This window comes from Lepidochelys olivacea (assembly GCF_965140295.1).
Source record: "Lepidochelys olivacea isolate rLepOli2 genome assembly, chromosome: 5".
Classification (NCBI taxonomy): Eukaryota; Metazoa; Chordata; order Testudines; family Cheloniidae; genus Lepidochelys; species Lepidochelys olivacea.
The window spans coordinates 9,429,133-9,448,444 of record NC_140415.1 but is presented as its reverse complement, the minus strand read 5'-3'; positions in this window follow the sequence as shown (position 1 = coordinate 9,448,444).

The following is a 19,312-nucleotide window of genomic DNA, read 5'->3' as shown; positions in this document are numbered from 1 at the left end:
GCTGGGCTACTTATGGGTGCACATATGCCATGCATATTAAAGGCTTAGACCTATAATTGTTGCATGCTCCTCAGGAGCTGTTAAGTACCCAACTCCCATTGACTTAAGTAGGAGCTGGCAGCACTAAGCACCTTTCAGGAAGTGGGCACTATCTTGTAAATCCTAAATATATCCAGCACTTGAACTGTGACCTTCAAAGACAGAACATAAGAATGGCCACAGTGGGTGAGACCAATGGACCATTTAGCCCAGCATCTGGTCTTCTGATAGTGGCCATGAACAGAACAGGACAATCATAAAGTGATCCATCCCTAGTTGTCCAGTGTCAGCATCTGGCAATCAGAGGTCAGAAGGAAGCAGATTTACCAGCTGAGCTACATAGGATTTTTCACTCAGCTGAGTCATGGAAACTGTGTTAAGTCTCTCTCAGCTGGATGTAGCTTAAGCCTGCATCAAAGCAGGTTTATTTTCCACCTCTCTTAGGTCATCAACAAGTACCCAATATCTATGTGGATTATATCTTCTCTGTCAATCTGACTGTCAGAAACATCTGATTATCATTACAGTAAGCATAGCAAAATGCATAAAGGGTCCTTCACTTATATTTGTACTGACCAATGACATCAATCAGTAGAGAATCCTGATGAACGCCTTGAAAATGCTCAACCCTGAGTTTATACCAGAGGAGTGGCTTTAGGTTTTCTTATATTAGATTGGCTCCTTCTTACTGGATGAGCTGTCATAAAAATATTTGATTGACAAGGTGAGCGAGATAATATCTTTTGTTATACCAACTTCTGTTGGTGCAAGAGGCAAGCTTTCAAGATCCAAAGCAGATCTTAAGGTCTGAGACAACAACACTGTGAATAAAAATATTTTTCTTGTACAGAATTTAAGCTTTAGTACAGAGTAACATTAAACTGATCTAAGTGACAGCACACTAGGCAATGAAAAGCCAAGATAGAGGCACTAAATCATCATAACAAACTCCTATTGGCCAGTCATGCCCTGACAGCAGAATAATCTTTCAAGCAACTTCTAAAGGCTGCATTTTCCAATTAAATCTTTTCAGGAGTTTCAAATACATTGTTTGGATAGTTTGGATAGTTTGGAGTCGAAAAGGGAGGAGACCAATAAAAATGGAATATGAAAGCAAATACTAGGTGATCTGCATGGAATAAATAAGACTTACAGGATGTACAACTAACAGGCATAGGGGAAAATGTGTGACAGTAAGGGACAAAAGACCTTCTTATGACTAATATGAGGTCAAAGACTGCATAAAAAATGAAATGATCACAGCAAATTAAGAAGCAAATTACATTCTGAGAAGGTAGATCAGGAAGTGTTTTGGTAGATAATAGACACACACACACACAAAACAGGCTGGAGTAATGATGGTGAGCTTTTTGCAAACACCTGGAGCTGAATGAGATAGAAAATGTACTGTGTGTTATCATTTAAACAGAGCTTGTGCCTTTTCCATAAGTCTGCTCCATCCACTGAGGAAACCAGTAAAAAAGATTAACGTCTACACTGGCTTTAGTTCTCCCCAAGAATCTGAAACAGACTGAAAAATAGAAGCAACCACTGAGTGTCAAGGAGAGGATCTCCACTAAAATATGCTGTCCCTACCGTTCCCTAAACACCAGTGTGTTAGTTAAATGGAGATAAAAGAAAAATCATCAGAATCTTCATAATGCTAGCCATGAATTGTAGTCACATGAACTGCAAAGCAGGAGATGTCTTAGAAAAGAATCATAGAAGATTAGGGTTGGAAGAGACCTCAGGAAGTCACCTAGTTCAACCCCCTGCTCAAAGCAGGACCAACACCAACTAAGTCAAATCAGACTTGTTAGGCTGGAGCTTGTATTTACAAGTGAAGGGAGCAGAGGTTTGCCTAAACCAGGGATCAGATTTCCTCGGGACAGTAGATGAGGAATTATCAAAGAGTGTAGAGATAATGTTGGCAATGCCATACAGGACTGGGAATTTAGATTAATGTAGCACTGCTCAGTCTGATACTGGAACCAATATTTGAAATATAAATAAAGGAGAGTATGAAAATGTTAAAATGAGTTTTGTTTAATCACTTCAAACTTTAGCCGAGTGCGTTCCTATGTTCCTTAGACAGCTTTCTCTTTTAGCGTCTCTTCCCCATAATAACAGTAGAGAACAGAAAATACACTCATTCCAAGCACTGCAAATTATTTTATACTAGAAAGTATAAGAGGTGCTCAGATTATGTATAAAGAAAAGGAGTACTTGTGGCACCTTAGAGACTAACCAATTTATTTGAGCATAAGCTTTCGTGAGCTACAGCTCACTTCATCAGATGCATACTGTGGAAACTGCAGAAGACATTATATACACAGAAACCATGAAACAATACCTCCTCCCACCCCACTCTCCTGCTGTCAATAGCTTATCTAAAGTGATCACTCTCCTTACAATGATCATCAAGTTGGGCCATTTCCAGCACAAATCCAGGTTTTCTCACCCCCCCACCCCCCCACAAACTCACTCTCCTGCTGGTAATAGCTTATCTAAAATGACCACTCTCCTTACAATGTGTATGATAATCAAGGTGGGCCATTTCCAACACAAATCCAGGTTTCCCCTCCCCCCCCCACACACAAACTCACTCTCCTGCTGGTAATAGCTTATCCAAAGTGACCACTCTCCTTACATTGTGTATGATAATCAAGGTGGGCCATTTCCAGCACAAATCCAGGGTTTAACAAGAACATCTGGGGGGGGGGGGGTGTAGGAAAAAACAAGGGGAAATAGGCTACCTCACATAATGACTAAGCCACTCCCAGTCTCTATTCAAGCCTAGATTAATTGTATCCAATTTGCAAATGAATTCCAATTCAGCAGTTTCTCGCTGGAGTCTGGATTTGAAGGTTTTTTGTTGTAAAATAGCGACTTTCATGTCTGTAATCGCGTGACCAGAGAGTTTGAAGTGTTCTCCGACTGGTTTATGAATGTTATAATTATTGACATCTGATTTGCGTCCATTTATTCTTTTACGTAGAGACTGTCCAGTTTGACCAATGTACATGGCAGAGGGGCATTGCTGGCACATGATGGCATATATCACATTGGTGGATGTGCAGGTGAACGAGCCTCTGATAGTGTGGCTGATGTAGGCCCTGTGATGGTGTCCCCTGAATAGATATGTGGGCACAGTTGGCAACGGGCTTTGTTGCAAGGATAGGTTCCTGGGTTAGTGGTTCTGTTATGTGGTATGTGGTTGCTGGTGAGTATTTGCTTCAGGTTGGGGGGCTGTCTGTAGGCAAGGACTGACCTGTCTCCCAAGATTTGTGAGAGTGTTGGGTCATCCTTCAGGATAGGTTGTAGATCCTTAATAATGCGTTGGAGGGGTTTTAGGTGGGGGCTGAAGGTGACGGATACTGGCGTTCTGTTATTTTATTTTTTAGGCCTGTCCTGTAGTAGGTGACTTCTGGGAACTCTTCTGGCTCTATCAATCTGTTTCTTCACTTCCGCAGGTGGGTATTGTAGTTGTAAGAATGCTTGATAGAGATCTTGTAGGTGTCTGTCTCTGAGGGGTTGGAGCAAATGCGGTTGAATGTTAGGATTCTTCTGGCCCCAAAGATATTTTTTTAGCACGTTTGTTGATGCAAGGAAAAGGCCACCCATTAGTTATCGTTACTATATTTTGACCTTTCAGCCAAAATTTCATAAAGTGGAATTCTTTTAATAAGCAAAATTAAACAAAAATAAACGCAAATAAAATAAATAAAACTAACTTATTATGCACACCTAAGACTGTGATTATCATGGGGCAGATAAAGGCTGAGCCCAGATCCTCTGCTGGCATAACTCCATCGAAGTCAGAGGAATTGCTTTGTCACAGAATCTGGCAGACATAGATACAATTAGATTATAATATGGCAAATAATCATTTGACTGCATCAGTGAAAAGTATGTGTTTCTTTGGTAGTGTTTGGGCGGGACACCATGGGTTGTGAATTCCCATCATTCATCAGGCTTGCTTCCTGGACAAAATGTTTTTGAAAGCTTTGATTTGGCCTCAGTACAGATGTAGAATGTAGCACTGAGGAGGAAAAGATATGGTGGCTCTTGAGTGATTATTAGTTTAGAACATGACGAATTACAACAGCTTCAGTGATTGAAATACTGAGGAAGAGTTCTTATTCCCAGTGGAGAACAGAACCAACTTTGCTATGATCTGAATTGAAGAGCAAGAATGTTTGGCATTTATTGTCCTTTGTCAGTGAATTTTAGTACTCAGGATAGGTACCGGATTAGCAGTCATGGAGATGCAAGCCTTCCAGTAAACCAGAGAACAGGTACAGCATGGTCAGTGGCAGGACAACCCCCACCAATGTGCTTCAAACCTCAGCTGAAGGAAACACTTCTAGAGATGAGAGGAAGATTCAGGCTGCATGTCCATTCAGTACTTGTTCTCTCTGCTAAGGCTACCAATTAGATCCAGAAGTTCTGTGATGTAGCTAAACAAATTTTAATGTGTACAATTAAACTTTTCAACTCGCTTTTAAAATACTGAGTTCCTTACCCTACCAAAAAGATAATTATATTAATGATTGATAACTGATCATCATTAGTAAGAAGAATGTTCTTACATTCAGATCAGAGCCCCATTTTGCTGGGTGCTGTACATATATAGAATAGAAGGGTGATCATTGTTCCCAGCATTTTGAATTTGGAATCTATAGGGGCCTGGCTGAAATCCCACTGAGGACAGGGGACTTCCATTGATTTTGGTTGGATTTGGATCAGGTCCACAGATCCAAGAAGTCTTGTGGCCTTCTGGAACTTGCAGATATTTTTTGCTAGATTAGATCAGAAATTATGCATCTGTTTTTGCCCTCATGGAGGAGTAGCACATAAATACCAAAAATATTAACATACAATATAAACTGCTCATGTTGATTAACAGTGAAAGATCTCACCTTCTCAAATAATAGCAACGCGGGCTGTGGAATGAGAAGTATGCTCTGAATGACAATGAGTTGCCGAATGCATTAGCCACAATATCAAATGCAGTCAAATTAAAATGTTCCCTTCTGACATTTTCAATTAAACCCCATCAAGCTTCCAAACAACCTAGCAAAACTAAATAGACTGGGTGAGCTAAATGAAAAGGCAGCCTGACATCGTCCCCTTCCAAAAGTCAGATTTAGCTTCAGTGCTGTTGCAAAAATCTGTAACAGAACATTAAACAATTACAAATCAGCATAGTGGGACTGACCAATGGTCCTGTGTCATGCCAATTGTTTGTGACAGAGGCCACTTCTGCACGCAGCAGAGGAAGACAGAACAATAATATCAACTGTTTGCAGTTCTGTTTTGTCTTCCATCCAAGCATCGAAAAGTTAGATATATCACAGCTGTTCAAATGGCTCCTTAGCACTGCACAACTTTTTGATATATGTACTCCCATAACATTCCTGTGTGGTAAGGAAGTGCTACGAATCCTATTTTGCAAATGAAACAAAGAGCAACTAAGCAATTTCCCCATGGTCACACACAAAATCTGTCGCATAGGAATGAACTGAATGTAAGTCTTTTGAGTTCAAAACTAGAACCCTAACCATTAGACAATGTTGCCTCTCACCTAGGAAGGGGAAGTGTACCACTTGTGGGTAAAAGGCTTGTTATCAAAGCTCTCTCATTTACCTTCCTGTTGATGGGCATGTGTGCTGCAGATCGTTTCATGAGCATAGGTTATCTCTCCCTTATCTCTGGGGAAGCATCATCCTTTATTGGAGTCTTTATCATTTTTTAAAAAAAGACTATTATTTATTTCTGGTTATTATTTTGGGGGGAAATCCTACACCTGCACCTCAGGTAGGAAGGGTCCTCAGGAAAGGTAGGTGAGGATGGAGAAAGGTGGATCTATGTAGGAGGATGGGTGTATAATTGAGATGCACACCCCCTGTGAAGTGAGAGGCCCCACTCTATTTCAGCATGCTGAGTGGCAGCACATGGTTGGGCTAAAGAGGGCTGAGGCTGGGGATCCTGCTATTAGAATCTTCCCATCCTTCTGCCACGATGGGATTGCATAGGGGTCTGCATTGACTGCTTCAGCTATAGGTGGGGAGAAGACTGAGAAGCCATTCCTATGCCTAGACCTCTGCACAACGCCAGGCTGGGAGCTGGATTCAGAATCTGGTCCATAGTAATTGGTCGGTGACTTCTAAGGCAGGTTATTCTACTTACCAGCTGCCAGTGTCTTACAAAGTCCATCTCTGTGCAAGAAAAGAAGAAAGTCTGAGGAGTTGGGTTTGGGGTTAACTACTGCTCTGCAGCTTGCCATGCACAAATAAACCAAAGGTGGGAATGAGTGACAGGGAATGGCTTACTCGATGATTACCTGTTCTGTTCATTCCCTCTGGGTCACCGGGCACTGGCCACTGTCAGAAGACAGGATACTGGGTTAGATGGACCCTTGGTCTGACCCAGGAGGGCCATTCTTATGTTTTTATGTTCCTAAAAGTGGCCAAGAGGCAATGGCATGACACAACTTTGTTTGTAAGTTTGTACTTGTTAGAAGTTTCTGGGTATAGATTCACTTTCTTAACTCAATATGTCCTGCTGTTGCACCTGCCATAGAATAAGCAATTGATCAATGGACTGAAAAGTTCTTTTGTCTAGTTTCAGTGCAGCCTCAGTCACTGCCTCTGTGTATCTCCATCTCTGTGTACCTTGTGATTTCTCATAGCAATACAGTAGCAGGCAAAACTCAAAAAGCTTAAAGATCTTAGCTGCATCACTCACTGGGAGATGAATCCAGGAGGGAAATCTTGCAGGAAGTGATACCTATGGTATTGTATTTACTGGAGACCCTGGTTGTACATGGGTGCACAAAAATTTTTAAAAAGTCAACGGAACTTCTTCAAACCAGGTATAGGTCCAATTTTGTATGAAGCTCCAGGTTTATAGCATTTGTTATTGTATCTGGTTTATTAATATTTATTATTTGTATTGTGGTGGTGCATAGGAGACTTAATCATGGACCAGGATTGCATTGTGCTAGGCTCTGTACAAACACAGAACAAAAAGCCAGGCCCTGCCCCATATAGATTACCATCTAAATATAAGGAAAGCAACAAGATCAATACAGACAGACCAGGGAATACAAGAAAACAAACAAAACAGTTTTGGTCAGCATGACAGGAAGTGGTTTTGGTTTGGAGCTGGAACCTGCTTTCATTAAATCAATCTTACATTTTTTCTACAATGTCTATTACCGTACTATCTTCCTTCACAATGACTGTGCAGGGACATAGGAGAATGAGGCCACATTGCTGATATTGATGTTTATGAAAAAAACAGGGACATCCAAGTCTCCTAAGTCCCTCTCCAGTTCTCTGTCCGGTAGGCCACACTGCCAATGGGCCACTGACACAAGTGTACCGTTTCCTTTTTGAGTGACACATCAGCTATTGTATTATTATTATTGTTCTGTATTCAGGTACTTTTTTTTCCCCACGTCCCCAGATATGTTCTAGGCTCCTCACACAAGAGACATGCTATTTTTTTTTTAAATGACTTGGTTGTAGGTGTTCCGGTTTTAAGTGCCCAACTTGAGATGCCTTAAAGGGGTTTTCAGAGGTCAAGTGTTCGGACTTTGTGAAAATCAGACTTTTCCAGTGGTCTCCAGTGGAGTTCCCAGAAACTGAGGTGTCCCAAATCATTAGACAGTTATTTTTGAAAATTCAGACAGTACGACCTGATTCTCCCTTATGTAAGTTTCTTTTACCCCAGTGTAACTCTACTGATTTTATTGGAGTTATTCCTTACCTACACCTGGGCAAATGACTCTACTCCATAGTCCTAGTCTTGAAGGAATTACAATCTAAGACAACTGATCCTGCATTTTGGGTGGACTTCTAATCCCACTCAGAGCCCCACTATGTGTTGTGGGATACCTGACTTATCCAGATCAAACGAACCAGAAGTAACTATACTTCAGACATGACGTTAGATGATTGAAGCCATAAAACAGTGGGATTTGACCTTGTTGCACCTTTCCTTTGCAGACATGTCTGACTGCCTCTGAGGTACATGCCCCATCCCTCAGTCCCTCACACTACTCTCAATAAAATGAAGCTAAAGCCAACTTTAAGTTCTGAGCAGTAGCAGCATGATTCCCCCCACCCCCACCCAAACTGAGAGGGAAAGGAGTTGCCCCAACAATGACTTTAAGGGGTACACATAAAAAGCTTAACACTTGATTGGAGGAAGCTGGTGAGTTGGGGACCTTTATGCCCCAAGCCTCTCTGGTTCTATTGTCTCTATTAAGCAGCCTTGAGGTTCCGCACTAGTTGGCTACCAGATGTTCAATATTGAATCCCTACTGGAAGGTTGTGACAAAGCCCCGGAGAGTTGAATGACAACAATCTGTCAACTAGTCATTGTTGTATTTTTTTTCCATATTCCATTATTCTGCACCTTATGTCACTGTTTTTAGTCTGTAAATTGCTCCTTGTTTATTTCTGTTCATTTCTTCCATCGGTATTTTTAATTCTAATGACGTTCCACTGCTGAGACGGTTCTTCAGAATGTTGACGCTGCTCTGCCCAAAAGAGAGAGACAGAGGAAAGGAAAGGACATGCCAATTACGCAGAAAGATCCAGAGGTTCAAGATGTGGTGACACTGACACTAGAAAGTATGATAAATGCCCTAATTTACATCTAGCTCCCATCCGATAATTTCCTGAAATTATGATAAAGTGATTATTTACAAGGAAAACCTTTACAATGTAATTAAATAAGACTGGGGTTTTGGTCCAGGAGTGAAGAATGGGGATTGCGAATAAGGCTTTTATTTCATTTTTTAATACAAGGCAATGGGATGGCAATGCAGTTTTCCAGACCCTTGTGTTCTGGATAGGGGGTTGCAGAGTCTGCAGCTATTGTACAAGGGGTTTTGAGTTCATCAGCTAAACTGCAACATAGTTTCTGCACATGGGAGACTGGGTGCTGTACGAACCATGCTGATAATCCAGCAGGTGGCAATCTTGCCTCTCCTAGCATGTTGTTAGGGAGCACTCTGCCACTGGTAGGGACTGATGTTCAGGTGAGAGATGAAGGCTCCTGATGGCTTGTGCTCATTGAAGATCCCTTTCTGTGAGAGTAGGGGTATTATCCCTGGTGAAAAAAGAAGCACCATGAATCCAGTAGATCAGCTCACAGGGCTCATGTGTTTTAATTCTGGCTCTGACACTGACTTGTTGCATGGCCTTGTGCAAGTTGCTTAATCTCCCTGCCTCAGTTTCTCCATCTATAAAACAGATTAATAACTTACCTACTTGACTTCAAATAACTGGCTCCCTACTTAATGCAAAGCTAGCATTGGGAGTACTGAAACTCTCAGTTGCTGCTTTGGAGAGTTTATGAAGGCGTCATTCTGTCTGGAAAAAGAAAAGGAGTACTTGTGGCACCTTAGATATTAACATTGGATGCATCCAATGAAGTGAGCTGTAGCTCATGAAAGCTTATGCTCAAATAAATTTGTTAGTCTCTAAGGTGCCACAAGTTCTCCTTTTCTTTTTGCAGATACAGACTAACGTGGCTGCTACTCTGAATTCTGTCTGGAGTGGCTCATGACTGAGAGTGTCAGTCTCAGGGCAGACTGTCAAAAACCAGGACAGACACCCCAAACTGGTAATCCTATAATTAGATTTCATCAACCCAGTAACAAATGTGAACTCCCAAAGTACTAAAATAATCTTATAATGGAATCACAGACAGTCCCCTTAGACACTCCAGTCTATTTTGTCACCCAGGCAAGATGGACTATGTGATAGTCACATACACAACAGATTGCAAAATATTCAGGTTGCTCCCACTCCCAAGAGATGAGTCCCTTACCCCAGGTCAATTTATACCTTAGATCTCACACCAAAGACAACACCTGTAGCCAATCCTGTAATAAACTAACTAAAGATTTGTTAACTAGCCAAAGAAATAAGAGTTATTTACAGGATAAAGAAAGCAAGCATATATGCACAAATGAGTTTCAGTCTGTGATGCAAAAGGTGAGAGAGTTGTAGTAATCTGTCAGTTCCGTGTTTTTCAAGGATGACCCATGCCTCGCTGCATGGGGCTCTCTTAGCTTATGGTTAGGAATCCTTGCCACTCAGCATCCAGACAGCATAAAAGAAAAGGAGTACTTGTGGCACCTTAGAGACTAACCAATTTATTTGAGCATAAGCTTTCGTGAGCTACAGCTCACTTCATCGGATGCATACCGTGGAAACTGCAGCAGACTTTATATATACACAGAGAATATGAAACAATACCTCCTCCCACCCCACTGTCCTGCTGGTAATAGCTTATCTAAAGTGATCATCAGGTGGGCCATTTGCAGCACAAATCCAGGTTTTCTCACCCTCCACCCCCCACACAAATTCACTCTCCTGCTGGTGATAGCCCATCCAAAGTGACAACTCTTTACACAATGTGCATGACAATCAAGTTGGGCTATTTCCTGCACAAATCCAGGTTTTCTCACATCCCCCCCACCCCCATACACACACAAACTCACTCTCCTGCTGGTAATAGCTCATCCAAACTGACCACTCTCCAAGTTTAAATCCAAGTTAAACCAGAACATTCGCGGGGGGGGTAGGAAAAAACAAGAGGACACAGGCTACCTTGCATAATGACTTAGCCACTCCCAGTCTCTATTTAAGCCTAAATTAATAGTATCCAATTTGCAAATGAATTCCAATTCAGCAGTTTCTCGCTGGAGTCTGGATTTGAAGTTTTTTTTGTTTTAAGATAGCGACCTTCATGTCTGTGATTGCGTGACCAGAGAGATTGAAGTGTTCTCCGACTGGTTTATGAATGTTATAATTCTTGACATCTGATTTGTGTCCATTTATTCTTTTACGTACAGACTGTCCAGTTTGACCAATGTACATGGCAGAGGGGCATTGCTGGCACATGATGGCATATATCACATTGGTGGATGTGCAGGTGAACGAGCCTCTGATAGTGTGGCTGATGTTATTAGGCCCTGTGATGGTGTCCCCTGAATAGATTGTCAGGCATTTTTATGCCCCCAACTCCAGAGTCCAAAGTGATGGGATGGGTTCATGACTAGCTCTTTTCTTCCTAGAGGGAGTTAGCAAAGCTGTGAACAGGGCCTCTGTTCTTTGATGCTACACAATATCTTATTAGTCATCAATGGGCCATCTTGAATGCGGGGCAAGCGCTTCACCTTAATTAATGCGTCTTTTCCTGTTTGGTGAGTTACACAATACAGAGATTTACAATGCAAACATTCAGTATAACTTTAAACCAGGGGCTATGGAGCTTATAAGTGAGATCAATACATTCAGCATCCTACAAGCATTTTATAAAGTCTAAACACATTCTTATCAACGCAAAATCTGCTGTCTATTTTGTCAATGCTAACACACAGGTAAGCAAGACTGCTTTCCAGTTATGCATTCATAAGGGTTCAGTGAGGTCTGCCAGTGTCACTGTGAAAAGGGCAGTTTATTTCATCAAAGACTTTTCGACCAGTTCTCCTTCCACCCAAAAGAACAAAACCAAAAATGACACTGTTCCTGTGTCATTATTTCTGCTTGTTGTTCTTGTTATTACTTAACCTGCAGCAATTTCTGAGCGTAAACCTCTCCCTGCTTTGACACCTGACCAACCATCTCTCTTAACTGCCACAGCTGAGACCCGCAGAGGCATCTGATCTGGACCGCTTTCAGTATAAGCCAGAGGAAGCTCCTGGTAATGTGTTCTCCGTGATTAACCCTTGGGACAATTTACCAAGGGGTATTGTGAATTCTCTGTCGCTGACACTTTTAAAATAAAGATTGGATGTTTTTTTATTTTTTTTCTAAAAGACCTGCTCTAGGAATTATTTTGGGGAAATTCTCTGGCCTATGCTCTACAGAAAGTCAGACTACTTGATCACAACGGTCCCTTCTGGTCTTGGAATCTATGAGTTTTAGAACTTGCTCCCTCATTGCTCCCTTGCTCCCTCTGCCACAGCCCGGGTTTATTAACCTTCTAGGCACACTACAATGCCCATATTCCCTCCTCTTTATTTAGCCATACGTAGGGGCAATCCTCTTGTTTATATCGAGATTCTTAATTAATAGGATTGACACCCAGGACTCTAGATGGGAACCTGCCGTTCTATTTTAAAAATAGGAATAAATAATAACATAATAAATATGTTGTAAAGCATCATGCCCATCTGCAGTCTGATGCCATAGCCACAATAGCAGCAGAGGTCAGGACACAGAATCTAGGACTTGGCTTCTCAGGAATGCTGTGAAATGCAGAGTCACAACCCGTTAGACTTCTCTGAGTCCTCATAACTCCAGATAGAGGGAGCTGTGGGTGCACAGCTCCTGCAGAAATCAGACCCTGAGGGCTTTTCTACTTGGGGAAAAAGCCCAGAGGAGCTAGTGTGGAATGGCTAGTGCACACTCGTTCTTCTGTTCTAACTCCCTGTGTAGAAACTCTAACTCCACACATGTTCAGTTTAGTTCATGTTTAGTTCTCTGCACTTTTGAAAGCTTACTCTGCATTAACTTTCCTGCGTAGACAAGTCCTAAGTGCACACAACCGCATGGGCACAGTTCTGGAAGGCAGGCCCACTGCCCGGGAGCGTGCACACTTCAGGGGAGGAATCCTGGGCAGGCAGAAGAGCCGGGACAGCAGGATGCCAGTCTGTGACTATGCAGCATCAGTTAGTCCAAGAAATCTGTTGCACAAGTCAAGAGCTGAGTGGCTCACCAACTCTCTGTTTAACCTGGGATTGTTGCTCCAGAGAAGGGGGTTTCAGGAACCAGGGGTACTATCAGGCAGAACTAAATAACATGTCTGAAGCATTATACAGTGGCCAAGAGTGTTTAAGGCCAGTCATTGGCAGAGGAGGGACTAGAAAGGGGCAGCCCCTCGTTGTCCATGCAGTGCTTTTTCCTCTAACCCATGCGGTTACTAAGAGATCTACCACCCTCTTTTTCTTTAGAGAGACTAAAATATAGAGAGAGCCCTTCCTCCACCACTTCTGAACTAGAACACATTCACTGTTTAACATTACACAGCACCACTCCCCTATATTTAATACAGGAATGAAAAATGTATCCATCTGAGCAGAATTTCGGTCGGATATATTGACCTGTAATCCCTGATCTGATTGTAGGGTGACTAAATTGTATATTATGTGCTAAGGCATATTAAAATGTGTTAAGATAGCAAAAAGAAGCTATTAATGCTGTTGTGCAAATAGGGAAACATAAGAGTTTGTATAATAACTAAAGTAGGCGTGGGAACAAGCTGGGGCCTACTGGTCCTATTAGTATTTTTGATAGTTAGCTTAAGTAGTAAAGGAGTAAGCATGGCCTCTTCACCTAAGGTTATAAGATTTAGCAATAAATGCTTTGTGAAAAATACGCTAACAGCAAAACAATAGTTTTGGTTAAAATTTCAAGGGGATTTTTAGTAGGTGTAACCATGAGGTTAACCTCATTAATGTTTTGGAAACACTGGGAAATGCTATCACAATAGCTTATGTCAGCAATCAAGAACCTCAGTTACGGGTACCTGGAAAGCCACACATGGATAAAGAGTGAAGACTTAATCAGACATGGTCACGGATATGTTAATGTGTAAACAAAGGGATATAAAACCAGACTGATGAATGTTCACAAGTGGGATGTTGGGAACGATATAGGTGACGGCTGAAAATGTCCTCTCTTCTTGTGGTGTGTTCCACTGACTGTTTCTTCCATCTTCATTTCCAGTGGCCTCTATAAGGTTGTAAGTACGAAGAAGGTTGTAATTATGTCAACATAGGGGAATTGCTTTATCTTGGACTAGCCCTTGACTATAAGTATGCATGATCCAGGGGGTTGTTTTCCAATACTTTTTCTACTTTCTCTTATTTTCCTATGATTTCAATTACACTGGTCTGTACAATTAGAGCTCATAAAGTCTCTGTGTGTGCTTCACCAATCTCATCTTCTTAATTAACTCTAAGTAGCTGCCTGAATTAAGAACCTGTTACTTGTGACAAGTGCGTTTGCACCCCAAACTAACTCAAAGGCTACAGACTGAATGTAAATGCATCACTTTGAAGTTGGCCAGGATACAGGGACTGACTTCCCTGGGATGACAAAGATTGCTAGGGACTCTTTAATGACCACAATCAGCTCTGGACTCATTTTCACGCCTCATCCAGCAGACTGATGCAGCTGTGAAAGAAAGGAAAGTGAAACTGGAGATGTGATGCACTGTGATATATGATTATTATAAATAAGAACACTAGAAATCCTTGAAAGAGAAGCAAATCCCCTGTGGGCCCTTTATGTCTGCTCCTTTTGTTTACCTCTTCTTGAATTTCCTATTATTCTCACTTTTGATTGCATATCATAGGCCTTTCTAACCCACAGCTGACCTCTTGAGTTAGAGAGTGGATAAAGCAAACCTCCAACAAGATAGAAACTAAATATGCAGATTTAAAAAAAAAATACAACATGGATTTTATTTTTTTTAATCTCTGAAGGCACTCAGCCGTGAAAGCCTCTGAGAAGGGTAAGGAAGCAAGGCTTTTGCTCTGCACATCCTGTCTGGTCTTCGGCTACTCAGCTCTGGGGATAGCTCTTAACCACAAAAATGAAGTTGCATTAATTTCATTCCCGGATCAACTTGGGGAAGGACACAGCACATCAGTCGTCAGGGTGGGGGTCTCTTTTATATTCATCCGCATGCATTAACCTTCATCTTATTTGTTGAGTTAGGCTGCTTTTTGTATATCATGAATAATTTCATTAAGCATTAAGAATTTACCCATACTGTGTCTGTATCTTTTTTTTTTAAATATATACAATTTGCAACGCATAATAAATATCTAATAGGCAGGGTATGATTTCTCAGAGTTTACAATTATCTAAGTCTGTCATGTGCTATAACCTTTCCTGGCTTATACAATATTCAACTCTTCAATGTAGCGTCAGCGCCATTATCATGGGTTGATGGGAAAAAGACAGCCATGTTGGCACTCTCCTCACTAATCACATCTCTTTTGGTTTGATCAGCATATAAATGTTCCTGGATTTAAGCTATATCAGAGAAAATGTGTTAAAATACTTGTCCATGTCCTTATTTTTTGTTTAGAATCAGAAAAACTTGTGGTGGCGGTAACGGAGGAGGGGGGGAGAAAAATATTATCTGGTTGCAGGAGATGCCAGGTTTGTGGTCTTAAAAAATAAATTTACTTGCAGATGGTTTTAGGCAGCAGTTGGGAATGCATCCTTTTTCTCTGTAATTTTTAAAAGCAATTGCCTTCAACTCTGAAAATGAACAGCGGAGGAAATAGCTTGGGGTTGCTTTTTGTTTTAAATAGAATTTAAGAGCTGGTGAAAAGTGCCAAAATGAGGTCTTGAATCCAAGTACTGATGAGCCTGACTCTGAATAATAATAACAATAAATGTATCAAATCTATCTGTAGGCCTTTGCACTGTCCCTGGACTGAATACCCAGTCAATTGGAACTCCATGGTAGCAGCAAAGATAGACCTCAGAACTTCCTGCTCCAATAACACAGGTCCTTACGTTGTACTTGGAACAAGAATCTCTGGTAGAAATACGGAATCTATGAAACAAAGTTGAATGTATCTGAACTTATCCAGTAGAGGGCAGTGGTACACGTACCTATTAGAAAACTCGTCAAGGGCCTGATTCAGCAAGTTACTCAAGCACATCCTTTAAGCACATCAATAATCTGTTTGATGTCAATACGACTATTCACATGTTTAAGTTACAAACATGCTTAAACACCACAATCCATCAGGGCCTAAAATACTGTTTTGCACTTACACAGCATATGAGGAGAGGCTGAGGGAACTGGGATTGTTTAGTCTGCAGAAGAGAAGAATGAGGGGGGATTTGATAGCTGCTTTCAACTACCTGAGAGGTGGTTCCAGAGAGGATGGATCTAGACTATTCTCAGTGGTAGAAGAGGACAGGACAAGGAGTAATGGTCTCAAGTTGCAGTGGGGGAGGTTTAGGCTGTATATTAGGAAAAACTTTTTCACTAGGAGGGTGGTGAAACACTGGAATGCGTTACCTAGGGAGGTGGTAGAATCTCCTTCCTTAGAAGTTTTTAAGGTCAGGCTTGACAAAGCCCTGGCTGGGATGATTTAATTGGGGATTGGTCCTGCTTTGAGCAGGGGGTTGGACTAGATGACCCCCTGAGGTCCCTTCCAACCCTGATATTCTATGATTCTATGATTCTACCTAACGACTGCAAAACTTTTTAGAAACATTAATGAATTACATTTCATACCTCACATATATTTAACTCCAGTGCCTAATAGACATTTGCAAGAAATTATATTCTTATTAAAGATTCAGCATTGCCACCCCTTGAAGTTGAGACGAGTCAAGCTGAAATTTTTATCCCATGGGAAATACTAATATTTCATCATTAGTGTTCATGCCAAATTCAAACAAAAAGTCAAATATCTTTTTTTTTTTTTGGCAAAATGAAAAGTTCTGAAAAAAAAATCAATTTGGAAATGGCAAAACATTTTGTTTTGATATTTTTGACCAAAATAAAATGATTCTACATTCCCAAATTGAAACAGTGTCAGTTACTACTTCATATGTGCATATTGATGACATCTGGCCCTAAAACTATAGTTGCTAATGACACACACTTGTTCCTTACACAACTAGGGCTAGTCAGATTAGGCATTGCAAATAATGGAGCCATTTTTCTGCTAAAGAATTATCCATGAATAAGGTGCAACCTTTATGGATTAGTTTCTCTGCACTTATTCATTAACTAGTTTTTTGTGGCCTATGCATTTCTGGCACACTAGCAACTACAAATGTTTGCTAATCTTGATTCTCTATTTACGCCACATGATGGGTGTCCTCAGTCACATTGTTTCTGTTGCCTGATTGGTTGAGCTAAGTTTTATAAATACGAAAAGGAATCAGAATATCAGGGTTGGAAGGGACCTCAGGAGGTCATCTAGTCCAACCCCCTGCTCAAAGCAGGACGAATCCCCAATTTTTGCCCCGGATTCCTAAATGGCCCTCTCAAACAACCCTTGGTTTAGCAGGCCAATGCTCAAACCACTAAGCTATCCCTCCCTGCAAGACGTGAACAAATCATTGAGGTTTTGAGTCTGTCGGGATAGGTTGGACAAGACAGCAGCAAATAAACAGAGTGAGAAATTTTAGGACACTTAATAATGTTTTCTTTCTTCCTGCACAAGAAATATCAGTAAAGAGATGTCTACACTTTGAGCGGGGGATGTGTTTTCCAGCGGAAGCATATACACTTGTGCTAGCTGTCTTTGAACGAGCATTCTAAAAATATCATAGCCATGGCAGCACGAGTATCCGAAGGGGCCAGACGCCATGAGTACATCCCGTTAGAGATGTTAGGCACATGTAGACGTACCCTATTTGCCTACATCCACAGACTTTAGCTTTAAAAATAGCTTGGTTGCTTCACCTGATGGACAGAAAAAAGAAAGGCAGTTCTTTCGCCGTCTTAGAGATGAAGGCAGAAGGGACCACCAGGTCATCTAATTTTGCCTCCTCTCATGTCACATTCCCACTCAATGAGTGCATGGACGTCTAGAGTGATTAGGTGGGAATTTTGTGCTTATGTATTTATTCATGATTCAGAGTGAATTCTTTGAATGCTGTCCCTTATTATGTGTAGACACTGCAACTGGCACAGTGGTGTCCCTATATCAGTTACGGCCTCTAGGTGCTACCATAATAAAAATAACTGTAATCATAATGAACACGCTAGTCCACGTACACGTGCTCTCGAGGGTGCACAAAGTCCTGTGAATAAAAGCGCCTCCCAAAACACGCGCAAACAAAAATAAGTCACACGGAAGTTTGGTGGAAAAGTCAAATGAAAGGGGTGACCAAATGGAGTCTAATCAACCCGTGCTGAGATTTGAGGAAACACAGTCACAGAAAAAAGTTTCCATTCTTAACCCAGCTCTGATTGGGGCACATAGCCAAGGAGAACTTGGCTTAGAACTGCAACTCAGACCACCGGTCAGCCATCCAGTGATAAGGACTCTCAGCCATTAGCAACTCTCTGTAAGCCCTGTTTGAACCATTAGGGAAAAAAACGCTAGATCTTATTACCAATCCCCTGAGCTATCGACTCCTCCCTGAAGAGGCTTTCTGACATCAGGGGCTTAACTAAAACATATGAATTAGAGTGGAAATTGAAAGTATTCAAATATAAATTAATGTATACCCCAGTTTTATTCATGCCAACTAGCAATAAATATGCTGGAAGTAAAAAAGGCTAATTTGGATGAATATGAACACGGGGTGGGGGGTGGAGGAAGCAGTCAAGGCAAGAAAGAGGCATATGCAAAGTATAGAACATCAGATGGAAGAAAGCGGACTGGACAGATTACATAGGGAAATTAAAGTGGAGAAAACTGGAGCCTTGTAAGAATGTGGGGACTGTCTTTCAGTATCTGGATGATAAAATGTGTTTCCTCAATTGTCTCTCTCCTGGAGAGCCTTCTGTTTAAGTCCTGTCCCAAGTCATGATAGAAAGGCAATTTGGGTTTCATCCCAGCTTCTTGTGACTTAGTTTGGGGATTGGTCTGATTCAGTTGCGGATTGGTTGTGCTTTGAGCAGGGGGTTGAACTAGATGACCTCCTGAGGTCCCTTCCAACCCTGAGAGTCTATGATTCTATGACTATTTGTACACAGCACAGAACTGTCTTGAAGGGCTAAAAGTGTCGTCGCTAGTAATGGGTCATGAGGCAATGTCCCATCACTGGGAGAGGCACAGTGTCTACCCTAAGAGCTGACGCCAAGAGCTGCACAAAAGGAAGCCATTTGCTTCCCACAACAACAATGAGCTTTATTGGTCCCTGTACCCAGGATGGTCTGCCAGGGAGCAGCCAGCCCTGTTCTGTAGAGCAGACAGGTGTTGGGAATCATCTGACCCAGCTGGACAGCATCAAGTGATTGGGTCTGATAATTAGCCTCTATGGGATATAAAAAAGGGCCCCAGTTCTACAAGGTTGCCTGGGCCCAGGAGAAAGCTGGGAGTATATTCTCCTGTGGCTGTAACAGAAGACTAAGAGAGTGAGCAGGCCCTGCAGGCCCCCAATGTTGAGAAAAGTTCTGACCATCAAGCTGCCAGAGGACTCCACAACCTAGGTTAGGATCAAGACTGTTAGTTGAAATTATTGCTCCCCATTTCCTTTTGTGCATGTTTATATATGTTAAAGAATAAACGGAGCCCTGAGGTCAG